The following is a 23,690-nucleotide window of genomic DNA, read 5'->3' as shown; positions in this document are numbered from 1 at the left end:
TTTATTCCCTAAAGCTGTTACGATCTTCATGGGTAGTAAGGGGGAGAAAGATGAGCTGTTTAAAATCTGGTCCAAAATATTGCACTTTTTGACTCAGCCTCTTTGGGAGAGCAGGTCAGTCTCCCAGAATCCATCTCTTTTCCCTGATTTTGTCCTTTCCGGGACTCTGATGCAGGATTCATTTGCACAGAAGCCCTGACTTTTGATCCAGCGTCTCCTTCTTCTCCAAGGGCAAACCAGCCAATAAAGCTCTCAAGATCGGAGGGCCGGGCGCAGTGGGAGCCTGTCTGTGCACTGCCCCACGTTCCTCTCTCCCTCTCAGATCAGCAGGTGGCAGGGTGACATCCGTTCTCCCTGCTTTCTGAAGGTATCTATGTTCCTGAGCTGCAGTGAGGGAGACTTGCCCACTGTAGAATACAAATGGAGACGTAATTCGAAAATAGCATACCTATTTCAAAACCATGCAAGTTATACAGAAAGTTCTTATATGTGTGACTTCAAAGTACTTTTAAAAATTCCCTCTTTCGTCACTACAGATGGGCCAGGGTCAGGTTTGTACTTGTTTGCGTTTCAAACCATCAGCTTATAGACAAGAAACTTCTATTTTCTTTTTTTTTTTTTTTTTTAAGATTTTATTTATTTTTTGACAGAGAGAGATCACAACTAGGCAGAGAGGCAGGCAGAGACAGAGAGAGGAGGAAGCAGGCTCCCAACTGAGCAGAGAGTCCAATGCAGGGCTCTATCCCAGGACCCTGAGATCATGACCTGAGCCAAAGGCAGAGGCTTAACCCACTGAGCCACCCAGGTGCCCCAAGACTTCTACTTTCATTGTTTTAGGCTTTGGGCTCCTGTAACGGTAGATGGGAAAGTGTTCATATCATATAGAAAAGTATCTTTATCTCTGGCCGTGGCAGGAAGGCTGTACAAAATTGACACTTCACCCAATTAAGGTAGCATCAAACATTCGAATTCATTTCAGGCTAAAGATTTTTCCCAATATCCATTTTGTAACACTGATGAGCCAGGCCAGACGGAAACAGCACACAAAGATGATCGCCACTGCGGCCTCTCAGAGACTCAGGACATTTTTCTGAGAGAGTGGTATCTAGGCTAGAGGAGCATTGGGACAGACACAGCTCCAAGACACATATACTTGAAGTCTGTAATCACTCTGATCAGTGGAGTTTCTGAAGTTTTACTCTGGAAAGTGAAGGCTTTCCTCAGAAGGTGAAGAAGGCTGGCTTTGTCTTGCAGCTGTGTTGGGAGATCCTGGAATTAATTTTAATTTTAATAACTTCATGGGCATGACAGGGCAGGCATGTTTTGTGAAAGTCAGTATAACCGAAGCCCTGTGTGGGGATGGTTTGCACGGTCTCTTTCCTTGTGCTCTCCTCGGGCACCACGTCTGACTGTGAGACTGCCAAGGCCAAGGCAAACACTTGTTTCTCTGACTCCTCACCCCTCCCATCTAATTTTCTACAATAAGTAGTGTTTGGGAAAGGTAAGGGATTTAAGGAAATATGCTGTTTTTACATGTCTCTAGTCATTGGATTTTTTTTCCAGCTGTATTCTTATACTCTGGTCACTGAGCCCAAAAGGGTTAAATAAATCTACAGAGAGTTTGTGAATTGGCTGTTTAGAAAACCGATCCAGCATATTTGTGAAATGTTCCCTTTCTGGCATGACACATATAAATTATTCTATATTTATGACCATTGTCAATGTGAGGACTTTTAATACTCATGCCAAGATCAGAACTTGCAATGACACAAGAAAAATATATCCATGTATATTCCTCTCATATATAGTGTGTCTGTAAAAATACAGAACCATAGGTAAACACATGTAATGCCTTCAATGACATCTCTAATCCATAAGAGCAATAAATAATATGGACTAATAGTAATGTATCCTTGCTAATGTCAGCAAATTTAATACAATTAATAATGATATTAGCACAGATACCTTTTCTCACCTATGTTCTAGGCTTTATGGACATGCTACACAATGTGATCCCAAATGTATTTTTTTTAATGTGTGCATATATGTGCACATGTTTAAAACACCAGAAAATATACAACCCAATTTTTTAAAAAGATTTTATTTATTTATTTGTTAGGAAGAGAGAGAGCCCTAGCACACAAGCAGGGGGAGCAACAGGCAGAGGGAGAAACAGGGTCCCCGCTGAGCAAGGAGCTTGATGCGGGACTCATTCCCAGGTCCTGGGATCATGACCTGAGCTGAATGCAGACGCTTAACTGAGCCAACCAGGCACCCTATGTACAGTCCAATTTTTACAGTGGTTTGTTTTTTTTTCTGTGAGGTGAGGTTATATATCATTTTAATTGTCTTTTTTGTTTCTGATTGATCTAATATTTTTAATATTAGCATGTGTTACTTCTGAGTTGAGAGAAAGTCAAAAATAAAACAACGGCAGAATAATCCATGTGTCTGTGCATCAGCCGTACAATGTAAATACTGGGAGATGAATTCTGCATGTAGCTGCAGCTGCTTGGAATCATGGTCGTGAGGCTCAGACTTTGCAGATAAATGGCATGTTTTAAGGATCTAGGGAGGAAAGAAGTAAAAACAAGAAGTATCAGAAGGTCCAAATGTTTATCGCCTAATGCATTGATAGTAATAGTCTCAATATAACCATTTTCATCCATAGAAGTTTCTAAGAAAAAAACAGAATGCAATAGCATGATTTCTTCATCTTTGATTTCTTTTGTTTCATTCGACCAAACCACCAAAAACATTCTGAAAACACAACTAAAGCTCCATTAACAACTACACATTTAAGGGACAAATTATACAAAATTTGCTCTTGGGAGGTTATAAGAAAGAGTAACATACATGTACGCTTGCCTTCACCAGGTATTTTTAAATATGAAGAGGGTGTTAATTATTGTGGTAACAACAACAAATTATCGGTTAGATTTATGAGAAGAGATGCAAGAGACTATCCTAGTGCTCGTCTACAACCAGTTCTGCAAGGGTGTTTGTGTAGCCCGAGTGTGTGCATGCAGAATTATTACTATAATCTACAGCAATGGTCGGTTCAGAGCTTCCCTGTGATAACATAGATTGAATTATGTGGTCTAATAACTTGGGAAAGAGCTTTATCATGAAACTGAATGTGTCCAGTGGTTTTTATATGACTCCGACCTCTTACAGATCGTTTTCTCTGACACGATTTCTATAGCCTTATAAAACTTCTCATATGTTTAACCTGTACATATGAAACTCACAAGATGAAAGCCCCATCCTGCCGGGGTAGCAATCACTTTCTCTATAAGGAAGACCACAGGTTCCCATAAACCTTAAAGAGAGAATATAATTTGAGTTTTTCTCTCGTGGAATATTTCTAATGCTGAAGTGTACAACATGACCCAAGCACATTTAAGGTACATTTGAAAGCCATTCAAGAACAAAACTGAAAATAGGCAGGGATCAAATGGTTCTGGCCAGTCCATCAGAGAACACTGGGTTCATGCCTCATAGGCGTTACCTTTCTCTTGCCTTTGGGAAAATGACCTGTAGGCTGTTGTAAGGGAAGAGTTCTCATTCTGTAGATGCTGGAACAAGCAGATGATTTACCCCCAAGAGAAGAAAATAATGACTTCTCCATAGAAGACACCGCTTTGCCTTTACTGAGAGGCATTTGAATAATGAGAACGCTACAGGGCGCTTTGGCCAGAATGACGGTGTCACCAGCTACTTCAGTAGATTTTTTTTTTTTTAATAAAAATTCTTCTACCCTGATCAATCCCTGCTCTTCAATTTAGAACTGAGATTAATTCTCCAAGACACATTACGGTACAGTATGAACACTTGAAGGCATCTTAGAACTGCTTGCTTTCACATTTGGCGTAAGTAATGTACCACCTTGGAAACTGCTTCTGTTGACCTTTAGATTAAAAATATGTTGGATTATCGTGATTGACACTTTTAAAATGACTCATTCTTGCCAAACACAGCATAACAACTTTTAAACATTCCCTTTTCTTTACAACTGCCTCGACTTTCATTACACGAAACATGGCTGGCTGTATTCTACACCGTCTCTCGTTGCCTAATGTGCTTTTCCCCCCCCCCCCTTCTTCTTCAGAGTTCAAGAAGATTTACATTTGAAGCTAAATGTTTCAGTGATCGCTCTGTTGGGTTTCATTATACCAGTGTAGTTAATCAAAGCAAGTCTGGCCTTGCTACCATGATTCATTGTATGGTTTTTTTGAACTTAATCATTTACACAGAATGAATATACACATTATCACCAGGGCTGGATTTCGTTAACAGCCTGCATGACACAGTACTGTAATGCCTTTGTCAACTGCGGGTTCCCGAGAACGTCACAGTCGCTAGCATTTTTTGTTAAGACATCTCATTGATGGGCTTTCGATTAGAAAGAAGTGAACAGGAAGCCCCTGGGTGGGGCTCTGAAGAGCAGAAGAAATGCCGGTTGACTTGATTCATCTCCAGTTGGGCTCCCTGGAATTCCTCTCACTTGGACACAATGTGTCTGTCCCTGGTGTGTGTGGCCTTCCTGATCATAATTAACAAGTATCCTTTCCTCCCCGTCATCCCTAATCCCTTCATAAATTATTGACTCCGGGCATCTGGGTAGGGTTTGGCAGATCTCAGATTTGGGGAAAAGCCTGAGAGAGTTACTGGGATTGTTGTTTTTACAAGGAAGAAGCTAATTGTGTTAAGTATTAACACCTGTGAACCGGATATAACATGTCTAGTTTCTGTGTCTAACAAATCAAGTCCAGTGATGCTCCCCTTGATACCCTATTTCTCCACAAGAAAAAAAAAAAAAAAAGGCAGATTCACTTTTAACCAGAACAGGTGGAGGGCGGGAGTCTATTCCAGGCTCCTGGAGATCAGTTGTCAGTTTTTTAAGAATTTTATAAAGACATTGTTAAGCACAGCCATTACTAAAAACCAAAGTATATAAACTTTTAAGTAAATCAATTATATATTTTATTTTTTTGAAGATTTTATTTATTTGAGGAAGAAAGAGCACAAGCTGAGGCAGGGAGCAGAGGGACAAGCAGACTTCCTGTTGAATAGAGACCCGGATGCAAGGCTCGATCCCACCACCCTGAAATCATGACCCGAGCTGAAGTCAGATGCTTAAACAAATGAGCCACCCAGACACCTCTCAGTTAGGTATCTTAAAAGGCAATAAATACTCAAAACTCATCACTTCCTGTGCATTTTCTAAATTGTACGATTCTGGATGCCCTTGAGGTTCTCTGTGACTAGTGCATCTGTATGATGGAAACAGGATATAGTAGCACACGGCCCCACATCTCTTCCCAAGTGCACATTCAGTGATGTCACTTCAGTAGCCTGAAATCAGCCATGATGAGAGTACTTATAGCATGAAAATCACAAATGCTATAAAACAGGACTTGACCTGCTGTTTTGCTTCTCCTTCATGTGTGAAGTAGACACTACTTGCATTTGCCTACCAGAAAACTTCACTTAGTCAGTCTCAGAAAAATTCAGTAAACAGGGGCGCCTGGGTGTCTCAGTTGTTTAAGTGACTGCCTCCAGCTCGGGTCATGATCCCAGGGTCCTAGGATTGAGCCCCATGTCGGGCTCCCTGAGCAGCAGGGGAATCTGCTTACCCGCCTCCCCCTACTCATGCATGCGTTCTCTCTCTCTCTCTCTTTTTCAAATAAAATCTTTAAAAAAAGAAAAATTCAGTAAATTATCTGGCCATAGGATTCCACTGCCGATGTTTTCTGACTATCAGAATCCATTCTGTTAAGTCTTGCGTTCTATTCCTCCCTCCAGTGGAACTTGAACGTGCCGATCTCTCTGTACACGCATAGAAACTACTAGTGGCATTAACTGGTGTTTGGTTGGTGTATTTGCTGTGGTCCTTGAATTAGGTACTGCTTAAGTACATTTAAGTTTAAACTTTTTTTTTTTTTTCATTCAGAGCCAGTTTTCACTCATTTCCCAACATATCACTCTCCAGAATTGGAGGTCCAGTTGAAGCAGATCTACCCCCAGGAAAGACCAGGCTCTGCTGCAGCAATCCTGCCCCTTGACCTTCACAATCTCCTTGCCTCTCTTCTTGGGCTCCCTGGAATTCCTCTCACTTGGACACAATGTGTCTGTCCCTGGTGTGTGTGGCCTTCCTGATCATAATTAACAAGTATCCTTTCCTCCCCGTCATCCCTTAACCCCAGAAAAATACTGAAAAGGGTTCCTAGAAATAACTAATTTTTATTCTGTTCATTCAAAAATCCCAATTACTAGAATTTACTTATTGTCAAAACTTTCACGGGTCTTTTTCAGGATTCACCATCACTACCATCCGTTTTGTTTACTGGCTTCAGCCAAGAAGCTCCCATCTGGTTACAACAAGGAAGCAAAATGAAGGTGATAGAAATGAGCAAAGGAGAAAGTTATGCAGTCATAAAAAGCGGCGTGGGTTTGATGGGCTTGGAAAGAATCAGGGATTGAACTACCTGCGCCTTTCTTCTCTATGCCATTCTGATTTGCTTTCCATGAGAAAACAACCTCCTTTTTTTTTTTTAAAAAAATATTTATTTATTTATTTATTTGACATGGAGAGACACAGTGAGAGAGGGAACACAAGCAGGGGGAGTGGGAGAGGGACAAGCAGGCTTCCCACTGAACAGAGAGCCTGATGGGGGCTCAACCTGAGCTGAAGGCAGTCATTTAATGGCTGAGCCACCCGGGCGCCCTGAAAACAACCTCTCAATGGGAAACTCCGGGTCCGTGATCAACCAAGTACTCCCTTGCTAATGTAGGATAAAGGAATTGAATGGTGTGGTAGCTGGGAGCCAGGGACTGATAAAATTATATGGGGCCCACCCACTTCTGTTTCAGATTTTCTTAGCATTTTATGTGAGCACACTCACAAAAGAAGCACTAAGTCACTCTTTGTGTCTATTAGTCACATTTTGTGTGGGAGTGAGGCTGAAATGTGTGCCTGTTCTCTTGATGGAGCTTCTCTAATAGGATATCTTATCCCCACCCCCACCCCAAAGCTCTTTAAATGGTGATCCAAAAACCTGACCTCTGACACATTTCAGTCTTTCTGTTCGTTATTGGTACCATATGCAGCACGAATTACCTTCAGCTTTCACACTGACCCTGGAAGTCATGCCTTTCTCACAACTTTATCTACTATGGCATAAAAATTGTTTCTTCAAAACTATTAGTCACAGCGAATACTTTCCTCATGCGTACCATCATCAACATCCTTGCCTGTTTGGTCACTTCAGATGGAAAGAAACTGAGAAGTTTCTGCCTCACTCCTGCCTCAAAGAGGCCCTCAATAGCTCGTAATGGAAATTGTTTGGCATGTTGCAATTAGATATAAATCACGCTCTAACTTTCCAAGAAGCTTTGTTCCCAAATGCAAAAAAAAAAAAGGAAAAGAAAAAAGAAAAGAAAGAAAGAAAAAATAAGAAAGTGATAACAAAACTCTTAAGGTAGTTCTAAAACTTCTATGCAAAGATATCAAGGATAGATGGTAATAAAACTTATTTAACTGTAAAGCCTAAAAATTAAAAACTAAAAAGAGCTTATCACAAAATTATTGTCCATTGTTGGGATTCCTTTTATTCTTATATTAAAAATGCACTATAGCACTTGTTTTTCCCCCCATATATGCATATACTTTACTCCTCAGTCAGACTAAAAATAAAGTATTTTGCAAATAGTAGTTGCTCCAAAACACTAGTCCACTGGCTGATTTCAAAAGCTGTGGGATTCTACAAATTGACCCATTAAGCAGCTGCTCCCACCTCAAAGTTACTCCTATTAACACTAAAATGCAAGATTAGACCTCACATAGGCTTGGTAATGGTGCTCTCACCTAGTGTTCAATCCTGTATGTCAAAATCCTAATCAGGTAACAAGATGCTGAGAACATAGGTGGTGACGTGCCTGAAGGTTGGTCTTCTACACTATTCCATGCTGTGTTTTAAGGAATGCTTCTAGTTAAGTTGAGGTAGAAAGAAAAAAATAAGCGTTGGTGTCATACAGTAAAACTTTAAGGGGAGAAAAAACTAACAACATGATTTGGTGCAACTCATTTTTGTCAAATGAGCCATTTCTCTTCTGGAGTTTGGCTTCAGACTCCTAGAATGTTTTGCAACTTAGGCCAAGTCACTTTAACTTCCCCACTGTCATACCTTTTGTGAAAAGAGGAAAATAAGCTGTCTTCATCTCTTTGGGTTCTAAAACAAAATAGCATATGTGACCATATGTGACAAAGTACCAAGGTGACTTATAAACAACAGAGATTTATTTTTCCTGGTTCTAGGGGTTGGAAGTCAAAGATCAGGTTCTGGTGAGGACTTCCTCTTAGTTCATAGATGACCATCTTTTTGCTACATCCTCACATGGTAAAAGGATTGAGGGGTTTCTGGAGTCTCTTTCAGAAAGGCACTAATCGCATTCAAGAGGGCTACACCCTTATAATCCAATCACCTCCCCAAGGCCCTACCTCTCAACACCATCGCACTGGAGATTAGCTTCAACGTATGAATTTGGTGGGGGACACAATTCCATCTATAGACAATCCATCATTGGAATATTTTCCTGGTATTCTAGCAGATGGTGATTCTGGCCTTGGTATCTACAAGCGCTCAAAAGCCCAGTCCAGGGCTGGGACAATGGTGGGGGCGGGGTGGGGGGGTTGTCACTCGAGTGCAGGGGACAGATAGAGAAGTTAGTCTGAAGGAGCGAGATACAGCTGCCTTGAGCTTTCTCAGCACAAAGCAGGATTCTGGCCTCTTGAGTCTGTGAAACACTCAAATTCACTGAAAGCAGAGAGGAGGAGGACTATATATATTTATATATTGATCTGCATGCTGGGGTTTCAAATGTGATTCATTATGTACCATTTCCTTTACCCTAATCCATCTGCTAAGGTTCTCTTCTGCTGTGCAGAAGGAATTTGAAAAAGAAATGCGACTTTAACTGGGAAGAGAGTAACAGCATGACATAGTTAGAACCACCTGCACTAAAAAAGATTCAAGATGGTATTTGTCAAATATTGGAAGATGTGTGTCTGCTAGCTGAGGGATAACGGGATGTTTTCAGAGACTGTTTTAAAGTTCTATGGCCAAGAAAAAAAAGGCTGCATTTGCTTCTCATAATAGTGGTTATCATTTCTCTTGTGAAATGTTTATCTACTGGTGATCTCACTATGGCTTCCTTTGGATTGTCTTCTTGTTTTATTTTCTCTCACTAGAAAAAGCAAACATCTTGGTTCCTGTCTCTTTCTATTATAAGTACCTAGCATGTGCAAAGTTAACACAAAGACTGCACATTTCCAAGGAACTGGATAAGTACAGTCAAGTGGATCCCAATGGAAATGCCATGGCGTGGGCATTTGGTTACAAATGCTTGTTGATTCTGTAAGAAGTGGAGGAGAGATGGATCCAGAAGGGAGTGGGGGTGGTGAGAGAAGAGAGAATAAAATAAACACTTAGGACAGAGCTCCCTAGTGAATAAAACGCTACTCTCCAGCTCAACTTAGAACTTTAAATACATGTCATACTCCATTTCAAGTGTCGAAACCAGCTGATAATTCAGAGATTAGCAAAATTTTGTATCATACCCATATGGGCATTTAAGTTTTAGTCTACTGACTTGCTTATTATCCACACATCCTGGAAGATACTAACTTTACCAGTGTATTTTTGAGCTTGACCAAGGTATTTACTGTAGCTGCATTTTTTTTTTTTTTTGGTTCCTGTGTCTAAAGAAATTTTTTATCTTAAAAGTAACATAACAGTGTTACTGAAAATCTGGACAGTAAGGAAAATGAGAACAAAAAATTGCTAAAACATAACCCCATTACCACCTTTAAGAATGTTGGTGTATGGCCTTTTCCTTTTGGCTCTTTAATTCTTCTTTGCATTTTTACATTTTACTATAATTATTATGTAAATATCACATATTTATATACATATACGTAAATTTCATATACATATATACAAATTTTATATATATACAAATTATCTGTCTGATATTTTCTCAATAAAATTATATTTTAATTATTCTCTTGTTCTGAACTTTAAAAAATGCAATTTAATGCCTGCATGTTATTTGTGAATGGATTATAATTTGCCTAACTTGTAATTAAGTCCATATTAATATATGTTTCTCAAAAACTGGGGTCCAGAAGTAGATAGATTGGAATATAACTAGTTGGGAAAAGTAAGGCGTGCTTTGGTGGCAAGTCTGTTAAGCGCCTGACTCTTGATTTTGACTCTTAATTTCCGCTCAGATCATGATCTCAGGCCCCAGGGATGAAGTCCTGCCTGGTCAGGATTCCCACTGAGCAGGGACTCTGCTTATCTTCCTCTCCCTCTGCCTCTCCCCCTGCTCACGCTCTCTCAGATGGATAAATAAATCTTTTTTAAAAAAGAAAAAGTTAAAAATGTTACTTTATAACATCTCCAGTATACTATCATGTACTGGGAAGTTCCAGGATAAGAACTTAGTGTGCTCATTTCTCACACCTAATTAAACATGGAACAGTTTTCACCATGGAGCATAGCATAACACTGGTGTCCCTAGAGCACACTTTGGAAAACAATGGCTTAACCATTACCTTATTGTTAGATAACTAGTTTATAAGAGTTTTCACTATCATTAAATAGGGATGTAACATCATATGCAAATAGATTTTTGAATATTTAGAAAAATTTTTGAGGCTATATTCCCAGAATTTTAAAAAAATAAAATAAATGGAAAAGTTGCTATATTTTTAAAGTCTTTAATACATATTGCCACATTTACTTTCTAGTTGCTTCACTGGTATACTAATCTTTTTTTTTTTTTTTTTTTTTTTTTTTTTGAAAATATGATACCGTGTCATAGAGTCAGTTGTGATACTTTGGACAATCACTGCTGCTCTTGGATTTGAATATGGCTGAGAAAACCAACCAGTTCATTGTATAATTGTATAATCAGCAATATAGTTCTACACTGTGTGGGTGCACATACTGTTAGTCTCCTGAGGTCTATGCCCTATGAAACTTCTTGAGCTTATAAGCTGCAAAGTGATTTACCTACTTCTGACCATCACACACTTAGATGGTAGGCAGAGATTATTTTCCGGTTTTTATAAAGAGGCTGAAGATGGGGTTGTATTTTTGAGATACCTAGAAAGTTGCTGATGCATGAGGTATGCTCAGCAAATATTGACCAAGTAGAGGATGATTAAATGCATGAATGCATACCCACAAAATGTTTCCTTCTGATCAGCTATCTTGAGATAGCCCCTATTTCACCCCCTCACTGTAGCCTGCACCATGCAGCACTGTCTAAACCATGGACAGTCTAGGTTTGCCATGGAACTTAAATATGGCGGACCAAAAGTGGTCGATGTTCTTGCAAATGCTGACTGAAAGGATGATAGATACAAGCAGTAGGTCTTGGGAGCTACAGGTCATTTGTGGGCTATATGACCTCTTCAGCAAATCTTAGACTTCTCTGAGCTTCAGTTTGATCACGTACAAAAGGAAGTTAATACTACCTTTCCCTGGTGTCTGGAAGCTCAGATAGATACAAAAGCACTTTGAAAAGTTAATACCGCATTGAAAAAAGAGGTATAATTATTATTTTTACCAAATCTGCAGAACCCATCCCAAACAGTGAGAAGACCTGGAAAATGGAGTGTTAGGAGTTTGTAAATTAAAGAGAAAAAGTAATGGAATTCCTGGGCATTCATTTTCCTTCAGGTGGCAGGCCTAAAGACAACACCAGTGTTTTCCCTAAAAGAACAAAAGTCTTCCCTCTTGCTGGTGTTTCCAGTTTCTTCAGAAGTTGCTAGGAGTAACAAACCTCAGAGTAATTTGCTGACCTTAAAAAAATACATTGTTGACAACTGGGATTACATTGTATCTCTTTTATCCTAGACTTTTTCCTGATTCTAGTTTTATTGGGTTTTAATGAGACGTGATCTTGTGAAATGCTTTGAAACCTGATTAAAAAGCAACGTGAATAAAGGTGAAGAAGAAATAACAGCAGTGTTGCAGACCTAAATAATAAATTAATGAAAAGGCAGTGGTGATTATATATAATTAGACACTTGACATTCATGAGGGATATGGACTGAGACCTTTGGAATCTTCAAATTTGTGAATTCAGAAATATTAATACAGGCATTCTTAAGAGTCATACATTTCTCAGGTATATCTTCACATAAAATTAACCATTATTTCAAACTTTGAAGATTAGATCTTGCTCAGTTAGTAATTCTAGCAGTGGCCAGCACATTTTTCTAAAACAGTTTCACAAATCTAATTTCCTGGTTTCCATATAGAGTTTATGATGATCTTGTTTATCTTATTTACTTACGTCACTGCCAAATAAATATTGCACTTACTTGTTTTCCTAAAACTCCTAATTGTGTACAAGAGCCCATTATTCCTTTTCGTTCTTTCTTTCTTTCTTTCTTTCTTTTTAATCCTTTCTCGGTCTTTCTCGGTCCCTCTCTCTCTCCCTCCTTTCTTTCTTTCTTTCCTTCCTTCCTCTCTCTCTCTCTCTCTTTTTTAAAATCACTACAACCCTGAGAACTGTTAAGAGTGCAGACACACAGCAAGTGTGCTCAATAAGTATTTGCTTAACACTTTCCTATACTTACTTCTTCACTTCCATGTCAGTACCAATGCTTGGCTTTTTGGTAAGGATAATTTTTGCACAAACAAACAAAGTGGGCTTGTTTTGTTTTGTTTACTCTTTTCATGAAACTACTGTTTGTACTCCCACCCTGACTTTTTTGCCATGTGGAAGTCCTAATTCAATAAACACCCCTTGCCTTCTCCCTTCTGCTCTTGGTAGTTCTCAACCAGGGGTGATTTTGCCTTGCATGGTGATGTCTAGAGACATTTGTCACCAGGAGGGATACAACTGGCATGCTTATGTAGTGGGTAGAGGCCAGGGATGGCCCTAAACCTCTTATGGGGCACAGGACTGCCCCTTACAACAAAGAATTATCTGGCCCAAAATGTCAGTAATGTCAAGTCTGAGTTAGAGTGATTTGAGGATTCTTAAACCAGTCCCTGCCCCTTTTTCTTTTTTTCTCTCTGTGCTTACAAAAAACACACATTTCCCTCTGTTTACACTGTTTCATGGGGTATAATTAGTGGGGCAGGATCGGCTACCCACAGTGTAGACCGGCAGTTTGGGGATATATGTTCAATTCAGGGAGTAACAGGAAGCCCATAAATCTTCACTCTCTAAAAATCAGCTTAATGGGGGAAATTTTAATCCCCCTCTGTTTGAGTCCTGGATCTCTATCTCTCAGTGCATTCTAAATATGGGTAGGAAAGATTACTATTTGGGGAACATTGTCTCTAATGAAGACAACATGAGATATACATGCTTAATGGCCAGCTGGGTTTACTGACTAGCTATGGCTCTTCCCTCTTCACGCCAGTGCTGCTAACACACAGTGGAAATGATGCTGGTTAGAGCAGTAGATGCTAAAGGTGTGGTAGTGGGGAAGAGGAAGTCCTTGAGGCAGGGAAATTGAAGGGTCCTTTTATTTAAAGCCATTGGAAGAATGGCTATGAAGGGAGACCAAATATATAGACATGGTATCCATTTAGGATATGCCTACCCCAAACTTAGGTGCTAGAATGGACGTGTATTACTTTTTTAAAATTTTTTATTTTTATAAACATATAATATATTTTTATCCCCAGGGGTACAGGTCTGTGAATCACCAGGTTTACACACTTCACAGCACTCACCATAGCACATACCCTCCCCAATGTCCATAACCCCCACCCCCCCCCCCCCAACCCCCCTTCCCCAGCAACCCTCAGTTTTTTTGTGTGAGATTAAGAGTCTCTTATGGTTTGTCTCCCTCCCAATCCCATCTTGTTTCATTTGATCTCCCTGATATAAGGAAGTGGAGATGCAACATGGGGGGTTCAGGGGGTAGGAGAAGAATAAATGAGACATGTATTATTTCTATCTGTCCAGAACACATCTTTTCAGAACAGAACCTACATTGTCCCTGGGGGACAACATTTCTTCCACTCTTGGTCCATGTGGGCCAACACCATACCCGGCTCCAGGGGTCAGTATGAAAACTGGTCCATGAGAACTTCCATTCCGCTGGCTGTCAGTGAATGGATCAGCAATAGGCACATGCCCCAGTCAGAGCCAAACCAGTGCCATGATTTTACTGGAAGAAACAGAAGATAGACACTTTTTTTTAATCTGCTGGACTTGGGGCTATGAGTTTGTTAGCCTAAGCTGCCATAGATAGGATGCATGAAATAGAAACCAACATACAAAATATAATGAGCTGAGAAGTGGAGAGAAAGAATCTAGAACCTCATGCTGTCATTTGATCACTGAGATCCAGCTGAACCTAAATCTTGGATCCCTTGTGTATTTAAACCAATAAATTCCACACTCTACTAAAAAAAAGATGAAAACAACTTTGCGATACTGAGTCTTAAGTAACAGAGACATCAAGTGTGGACGTACCATCTCAGTGTCCCTAAATAAGATCACGCCTCCTAATTCTGAATGCATACACATTGCCCATTGTCTTTACAAATTACATACTCTTGATGCCCCTCAATTTCATTTGTTCTGCTGCTCTGGTCACATTTGAAAATATTTTCTACCGGTCACTAGACACTCTGCTAACTATGGGTAAATTGATGCCATGAACCAGGTTATATGTGAAACACAGTGTTTCTAGGCACTTATCTGACCAAACCCCAAGAAAAAAACCCACCAAATGCTATTCTACACTAATGACTAAAATAACAACAAAACTGATATTACTAGCACCTAGAGTTGCTTAGTACTTTAGCAGTTTTCAGATACTATGTGAAGCATTTTTTGTAGTCTTCATTTAATGCTCGCCCCACCCCTATAATAGAGTCTGTATTTTTCTACTTTACCGAAGAGGAATCAGAGACAGAGAAGTTCCACAACTTACCAGAGGTTATACACTTAGCAGGAAGTGGTGGTTTTGCAAGTCAGATCAGACTCCAGACCCTGGGGCCCTAACCACTGTTTTCTCCTACTTCTCAAGAGTACTCACTGCTGAGTACCATCATAGCAAGGTTTTACAGGGATCAAATAAATGCATCGGTGACAGGCCTTCTACTCATTTTTCCTGGGAAATTCATTCATTAAGTGATTCTTTTCTGGCATCTACCAAGAACAGTTTTACGATAAAAGATTGACAGGTGAAAACAAAGCAGGAGATGTGATGGCCACATGAGAGACACAGATCCCAATGGCCTTTGCCATTGTCAGTCTCTAGCCTTGGTCAACTGTTGACCTCTCAGTCTGTGCCCGCCTCTGCAAATAGAAGAGTGTAATGACAATGAAGATCATTGATTGATGACCTACTACGTGCTAGGCGATATACTGGCCTTTTCCATCCCCTTTGGCAATCATTCATGCCCTTTTAGGCCTAAACCTCCCGTGATAGCAGGCTGTCTAAGAATTAAAACAGTTTGGAAAGGGACATGGGAGAGAATACAAAAATGCAATGGCTTGCAAGAGTTGGATTAAAAATTCCAAAATACTGCAGTCTCCCAAAAGTCAATTTTTACTTTTATTCTTGACAGGGCAGCATTGTTTGTCCTTGGCAAGCGCGCACACTGCAGCCATCATCCCTGTTCCATGGATTTGGTGTGAATAAGGAATGAAATGCTTACAGCTGAGCTCTTGGTGGCCTGCTTCACCTTTTGGTGGAGCCCTCTAGCCCTGCTGAAAACCCAAAGCGACACTTGAGTACCCGGTGCATTCTGTTACTCTGCAGGCGTTTTCTCCAAGGGCCACAAAAAAGGCCTCCGTGATTCAAAGATGTGGTTCCTCGGCAGCAAACCGCCTAGGGGGGTGGGGGGGAGGCAGAGAAATTCCAGAGGAGGGAGGGGAAAAAGAAGTCTAAACTTCAGCCACTGCTCTCAGTTATAATTGAAAACAAGGAGCACGGTTGATGACAATTGCTCAGCTGCGGGCCTGCGTCAGACTCCTCTTCAAGCTGGTATCCCTGGTTTGTATTTATTTTTATTTAAATATCCTGGGACAGGCACATTATTATCTGCTGCGGACATCTTTAGTAAACAGGGAGCTTAGGCATGTTTGCATTGTTCCGGCTTGTCGCAGTTGTTGACCTGATTGGATCACGCACTGCTTTGATCACATAAAAATGAAAGCAGTTTTTACTGCAAATTGCGCTGGAATGATTTGAAAACTAAACAAACCAAAAGGACATGTTCTATTTATTCTTTATTACTTACACATTTAAAAGAACACACAGACCTCCCTTCTCTCACTCCCCAAAATGGGAATGTGTTTAGAATGTACTTTGGAACCACCTTCTCTTTGAACGTTCAGGCAAAGCCCTCTGGAGGGTGCTTCTAAAAAGCATCTGTGTGCCGGCAATTTTGGTTTGAAAAGGCACAGTTTTGTTTTTTGTTTGTTTGTTTTTTCTCGCCAGACTCTCACCACAGTCCTGTCTGATGGACCCAGGAGTTTTTGTCTTGACTGCAGTACTTACGAGGCTCCTAAACTCAGACACAACAGCTGACCTCCCTGAGTATCCTTTCCTCGCCTATAAAATGGGGATAGTGGCTTAGTCTTATTGAAATGATTGAATTATTTAAAGGCCATGCTTGGTATTCAAGGAAAGGTGGATACTGTTTATAATTTTGGTGTTGTTTTTCCATTACAAATGAGAAAATCGAATCCCAAGGAAAGGAAATGACCTGTTCGAATAGTCACAGCTTACAAGTGGTGGAAAAGAGCCCTATTCTTGGGCCTCAAAATTCATCTCTTCCTATTTTCCTCCCATTATAGCAATACTCTAAGAAAAAACTCCGTGCTTGCTATGCACACATACCCCTTTTAAATGACTCCATCCCAAGTCACCCCTAATAGGTTAACTCAAAGTCCCTATGATGAAGACTTTCCAAAGCTGACATTTTCTCTATCTTATTATTTTTTATTAAAATATGCCCTAATTAAAGGATACCATTAGGAAAATGAGTGAAGAGGCAATGGTTTTAAAACCACTGCTTGCATAATGATGTATCTGTTGCTCTCGCTGCCTTTTCGTGCCTTTTTGATCAACAGCCATGATAGCCTTATCTTTTCAATGCTATAGTCATGAGGTTATTAAAAGGGACCAAATACCCTAACAGCCTCGTACCTTTGATTTTCTGCCATACTCTCCAAGTTAATGAGTAAGAGGGTCAAGGGAATTTATTCCTGTGCTTTAGGAAATCCACAAACAATATTAAAAGAGAAGTTGGTGGCAGATTAAGAAACTTTTAATAACCTTGTGCAAACCTTCCAGACACTCATTACTCAGCTTCGGTTAGCTCATATAGGTGATTGAAATATGCAATTTCAAAATATGCTGTAGGAGCTAGAAGACACCCAGCGGCTGACAGAGAAGTAGTTTAGGCAAGAAGAAAGAGGTCTCAGGGCCAAGGAGTTCAGCGAAAGAGTGAGCTCTTTTATTTTGCTGTATTTTTAACTAGAACAACCACATAAGAAGGAATGTTGGAAGCCTTGGAGGGTTTTGTAGGCACACCATTTTGAAAACCACTAAGGACTGCTGATTGATCATGTGAGCCATGTATACTATGGTTGAAAGAAAACACTGTATTCTCTCTCCTCTCTCCCTTTCTTTTTCTTAAGGTGCTAGATTTCCAGGCAAGCAAGTAGCTTCTTAACTGCTCTATCAGTTCCAGTCTAAGAAATAGAAATTCTAGGGTGTATTCCTAGTCATCTCTGAGCTGGTATTTATCTTGATGGTGCTATTTCTTAGAGCCAACTGGAAATTCATACAGACCTTGAGATTATCAGCCAGATTCCACCTCGTAGCCTTAGATCTTTCTCCTTCTGGGAACTTGGGCCAGACACATATTAGTTTCACACAGACTGAGTTAAGTATTTTATCCTTGTTCGATAAATGAAAATCTGAGTCTCAGAAAAATTAAGTGACTTACCCGAAGTCACACAGCTACCAAGTAGAATTCTGAAAGCTCAGCTTACGTCAGTCTAGCTCCAGCATCCTTGACATTTGACCTCTGTTCCCACTCCATAAAATAATACTGACCTCTGCTTTATCATCTTCAAGAATTTTTTGTAAGAATCAGATTAATATTTGTAAAAGTGATTTTATCAACTCAATAGAGCAATAAATCAATGTGAAGTTTTTCAAGAGAACAGAGGAAGGGCACTTTTCAGCGAAGGAAACCCCTTGGTCAAGGGCAAGAAGCCGGGAGAGAGGGACAATATAGTCTCGATCAGCCTGACTTGAGTGGGGATTCATGTAGTAGAGCAGGGGCTCTACAGATTTGCTTGTCAAAGGCCAGTGAGCAAATATCTTAGGCTTCTGAGCCCATCTGTTTTCTCTCAAATACCCTCTGTGTGAAAGCGGCCAGGGACGACATATAAATCAATGAGCATGGCCGAATTCCCATAAAACTTTACTTATGGACACTGACAGTTGATTTTATATAATTTTTGCCTGTCGTAAAATATTCTTGTTTTGATTTTTGTTTCAATCGTTCGAAAATGCAAAAACCATGGTTAACTCACAGGCCATCCAAAATCAGGCACTGGGCCCATGGGGCAGAGTTTGCAGATCCTTGCTCCAGATTAGTGAAAAGTCATGAAGTGGCTCAGTCATTCAGACAATGTCTGCTAGGCAACACAATATCACTAAGGCTTATTAGCAAGGAGGATTGATTACAAGGCTATGTCAGTTTGGAGTGCTTTGGGGTGCAAAGAAACCAAAAAAGCTAACATCCAGTTGGAAGACAAGCCTTTTTATAGTACAGTTAACAATCCGAATGGAGAGATACCAAAGTCTGGTCAGAAGTTTCACAGTGTCATTGGGGACCCAGCATCTTCCCATTCATTTGTTCTGCATTTGTAGCATGTTGAATTTCCACATTTATTCTTGAGATTGCTTCTGTGACTCCAAGCTCCATGTCCTCACATCCCCAGCATGAAAGAAGGGGAGGACTGTTCTCTGAGAACGCTCCCCATTTCTATCTCTTTTGCGTGAAAGCAAATGCATTCACAGAGGTCCTTCAGCAGACCACCCATTGGTAAAACCGGGCCGTATGGCCACATCTTTGCATTGCAAAGGAAAATGCAATTGTCCTCACCGGCCTATGTCCATCATCACTTGCCATCAGGCTGCTGTAACATATAACAGAATATCATAGACGGGGGAGCTTAAAGAGTGGGAATTTATTTCTGTCAGTTCAGGAGGCTGGGAAGTCCAAGATCAAGGGGCCAGCCGATCCAGAGTCTCTGGAGAAGCCTCTTCCTGATTTACAGACTGTGTTCGTTTTGCTGTGTCCTCACATAATGGAGAGCAGAGAGTCATCATCTTTCTTCTGTCTCTTCTTATAAGAGCCCTAATTAAATTTATGAGGGCTCCACCCTCATGACTAATTATCCCCCAGAGGCTCCACCCATCACATTGGGATTTTAAACTTTGACCTAGAAGTTTAGGTGGGAGGCAAACATCCAGTCCCGAAGCAGTCATTGATCACCTTGGTCCAAACAAACCTAGGATTCCATGAGCAAGGAGGAAGTACAGCAATGACCCTTGGAAGTGCCATTGACGAGATCTGCCTCAATGAATGAAGCAGCATCTTAGGGGAAATTGAGCTAGAAGGCACCCTGAGGTAGGATGGAATTGCTGGATCCTACATGGCCTCCTGTCTTCCCACTTTCCGTGTACAATGGAAACTGTCCGTAAATACTTATATTTTCTAAATCGACCATCAGATGGCTATGGACCAGGACCATGCGTTGTTCATCGGGGCGCTCTCTGTGCCCACCTGGCACGTGGCCACCCTTCAGTAGGCTTTGAGCATACTCAGCAAATGGAAGTGTCCGAGCCTGTACACGGAGTTAAGGAAATCCCCCAGTAAAGGCATAAAAGTCTGAATTTGGGAGAAAAAGAAATGAGTGTAAGAAAGGAATGTTCTCGGATCGAAGTTGTGCAACCTTACTTTTTTCTTTTCGCTGTGGGAAGCAGTGAAGCCATTCTAGCTGCAAGCCTGCTCATCTCCCGTGGGTCCTGGTCCTGTTGCGTCCTCAGCGGAACTGTTTTCAGTTCCCATCTTTTTGCATCACAGTGAGTTAGCCAGGAAAGGTATCAGTGTCCTCCCCAAGAACAGGCCAGGGACGATCTGAATAAACCTGAAAGCAATTTCAGTAGAAATGCGAAGGTGGGATCACAGTACAGGTGGTTTTTTATCAGCAATGGTCGGAGGCTGGAGCCCAGTGCAGAAAAGTAGGTTTCCTTCTTCTGTTCTTTTTTTTTTTTTTTTTTTAAAGATTTTATTTATTTATTTGACAGAGAGAAATCACAAGTAGATGGAGAGGCAGGCAGAGAGAGAGAGGGAAGCAGGCTCTCTGCTCAGGGGACTCGATCCCAGGACTCTGAGATCATGACCTGAGCCGAAGGCAGCGGCTTAACCCACTGAGCCACCCAGGCGCCCCCTGTTCTTTTGTTTCATGCGAGCTCTAAAGTGTTATCATCTCCTCTAATTTGTGAATTGGTGGCCATGTTCCCTGAACAGATGGCAACACCCCAGTGAATAAGGTAAGCAAAGCTTTGTCACTAAGCAAACGAAAGAGAGCGATAAATGCCTCCTTTTCTAATTTTTGCATCACGTGAGTTCAGTGTTGCCATCAAATAAAGTGCACCACAGAGTTCATCTATTACAGTTGATAATATGGTCAGGATTTTTCATTGCTGCACGGGTAGAAAGACAAAGATAGTAAGCAGGTCATATACATGGCTATAATTATTATTATTCATCTTCTGTGGCAAAACCAACTCTCACAGTTCATCTTTCCTTTATTAATTAACCAGCATCTATAACAATGTCGCTATATATTGCCTTTGCTAACGTTTTGTAGTTTTCTCTCACATGTACTCTCCCAGCGCTGTTCAGAGCAAGAGTCACACCTGTTCACTCATAGACATATTTCTGAGGTCAGCTTCCTCTGCGGCTAGAGTTTTCTATGGGCTTCACTCTCTTAGCCTCTGGGCTGAGGCCCCTTGTTCCACCCCCATCTCCCTTTCCTGGTTCCTTCTTCCACCCTTCCCACTCAGTCCCACTTCCACATCAGGCAGGTGTGACAAAGGACTTTATCTGGAGTGCCAGCTCCAACTGGATTGCGCTGGTTGTTAGGGGCCCCTCCGTTTAGAAAACTCGTGAGCAATGCCTACTGTGGGCTTGGGATGTAATGAGGGCCAGGTTCTTAACTTGCCTACTTTCAGTGGTTCTTAGAAGGTAAGAACTTGGCTTGGCCTTACCCAGACCTACAGAGGACCTGCCCTCAATGTCACAGCTGCAGGAGAATTTAAGACAGTAAGCGCTGAGGCGCCCAAGACCACAGTGGCTCAGGCCAGCGAGAATAACCTCGCAGTGTGCACCAGGAGAAAGATGATAGCCAAAATGTGGGCTGTGGGCAAGCATGTGCAGCAGGAATGGACACAAAAAGAATGGACTTGACAAAGAAGCTGAAGAGAAAGGAATAAGAGGAGCGCCTGAGCAAGAGAGACTATTTTTAGGCCCATCTTCTGCCTGCAAAGTCCACTCTCTAGGGCCATCCCCTTCACCAGAAAGAACATCTCTTAGATAAACTAGGTCTAAGGGAAAATCTCAAGGGACCACACCATCATTTCACTGTGTGTGAGAACAGTCCTGCCACACACACATACACACGTGCGCATGCATGCACATGTAAATATACATGCACACACACAAATACACACACACAATGTGTATTATTTTTTTACACCATTCCTCGTGGATTTTCTTTTTCTTTTTTTTTTTTTTTTTACGATTTTATTTATTTGAGAGAGAAAGCATGCCCATGAGTGAAGGAAGGGGTGTGGGGAGAGAGAGAAGCAGACTCCCCCGCTGAGCAGGAAGCCCCATGGCAGCCTGGATCCCAGGACCCTGAGGTTGTGATCTGAGCTGAAAGCAGACACTTGAGGGCTGAGCCAGCCAGGTGCCCCTCCTCATGGATTTTCACACTTCTTAACAATGCCTCCCTTCTCTTGGATTCTCCTGTCTTTGTGGAGGAATTGGTTGCACAGCCCTGGGGCTGAAACTGAGGCTATTTTCTTACCAGGACGCTGGACCAGCCCAGAAGCTAACTTTCAGTTTAGATACTGTGTTGCCAGGAGAGCCAGGTGGGCGCAGATTACCGAGGAGCCCACAGGCTCCTCGGCCCACAGCTTAGCAGGAACAGGGCCCCTGACTAGGTGGGGCAAGGCTAGAAATCTAGAAATGGGGAGCGCGGGCGGCGGTGGGTGACGCCAAGCAGCAAGCCTCAGTGTCTGGGGAAGGACTTGAACCGCTGCCTTGGGGCGAAGCCCGGCTCCCGAAACTGACCCTGATACTGAAGGCGCCGCCCCCCCTCGCTTATTACCCGAGGTCAGAAGCCTCGCTCTTCCATTCCACGCTCGTTCATGGATTCCCGGGATTCTCAAAATTGAAGCTAGGCACCTTTCTTTCCACAACTCAGTTCGCAAGGATGGACTACCTGTCGTGAGGTGGGCACCGGGTGCTTGGAGAGAGGATTCGGGCTTGCCTCAGGGAGTTTACAACCTGGGAAATCTAGGGGGGTGGGCGAGGGCGGAGAGCTAATAAATTAGACAGAAAAGTAACACCCTGACTCCAGTTGGCAGTCAGATGCTTCTCTCTGTCACCATCAGAACCTTGTTCATGGGATTGATCCTTGGGGGCAAGGCCCCAAATAATCCATCGCAACCACAAAATTGTTTTGGAAGTGGCATGCTATATACCAAGCATCACTTTGGCCCCTTTCCCCCAGAGGACTTTTGACAATGTCTGGAAGCATTTTTGGTTGTTGCAACTTGAGACAGCTTCTAGCAGGTGGAGGCCAGGGAGACTGCTAAAGACCCAAGATCCTAAAATGTAAAGGGCAGTCCCCCACAACAAAGAATTATCCCAGCCCAAAGTGTCAATAGTGCCATGGTTGAGAAGGCCTGCCATATATGTATATATATTTTTAATTTTATTTATTTATTTGACAGAGACACAGAGAGAGAGGGAACACATCAGGGGGAAGAGGAGAGAGAGAAGCAGGCTCCCCACTGAGCAGGGAACCCAATGCAGGGCTCGATCCCAGGATCCTGGGATCATGACCTAAGTCAAAAGCAGACACTTAATGACTGAGCCACCCAGGTGCCCCATCAGAAGCCCTGCTTTATATTAAAATTCATGCAAATTTTAAATTCTACTCAATTTTGAGAATAATATTACTTAACATTTTGTGTGTATGTGTTTTCTTTTATATTTTTGTTGTTGTTGTTGTTTTTGGTTTCTGAGTAAAATTGAAAGAAAATAGGATCATGTCATTCTGATGCTCTGGCTTGGGCTCTGGGCCTTGGGCACCACTCTTTAAAAATGTATGGCCCCATCCCTTCTTCTCCATTGATTGTACGTATCCTTTAGCTTACTGTCCACCACTTCTGTGAAGACATCCCAGCAGCTTATGGCAGAGGGCTGTCAGATTAAGGAAGTAAGAATATGGGATGCCTGGTTAAATCTGAATTTCAGAAAAATAATCTTGTAGTGTCAGTATAGTTCATGAAAATAGTTTGGGCAATTGAAATT

Source organism: Mustela putorius, unplaced genomic scaffold (genome assembly GCF_011764305.1).
Source record: "Mustela putorius furo isolate JIRA1106 unplaced genomic scaffold, ASM1176430v1.1 tig00000854_pilon_pilon_pilon, whole genome shotgun sequence".
NCBI lineage: Eukaryota > Metazoa > Chordata > Mammalia > Carnivora > Mustelidae > Mustela > Mustela putorius.
This window is presented reverse-complemented; position numbering follows the sequence as displayed.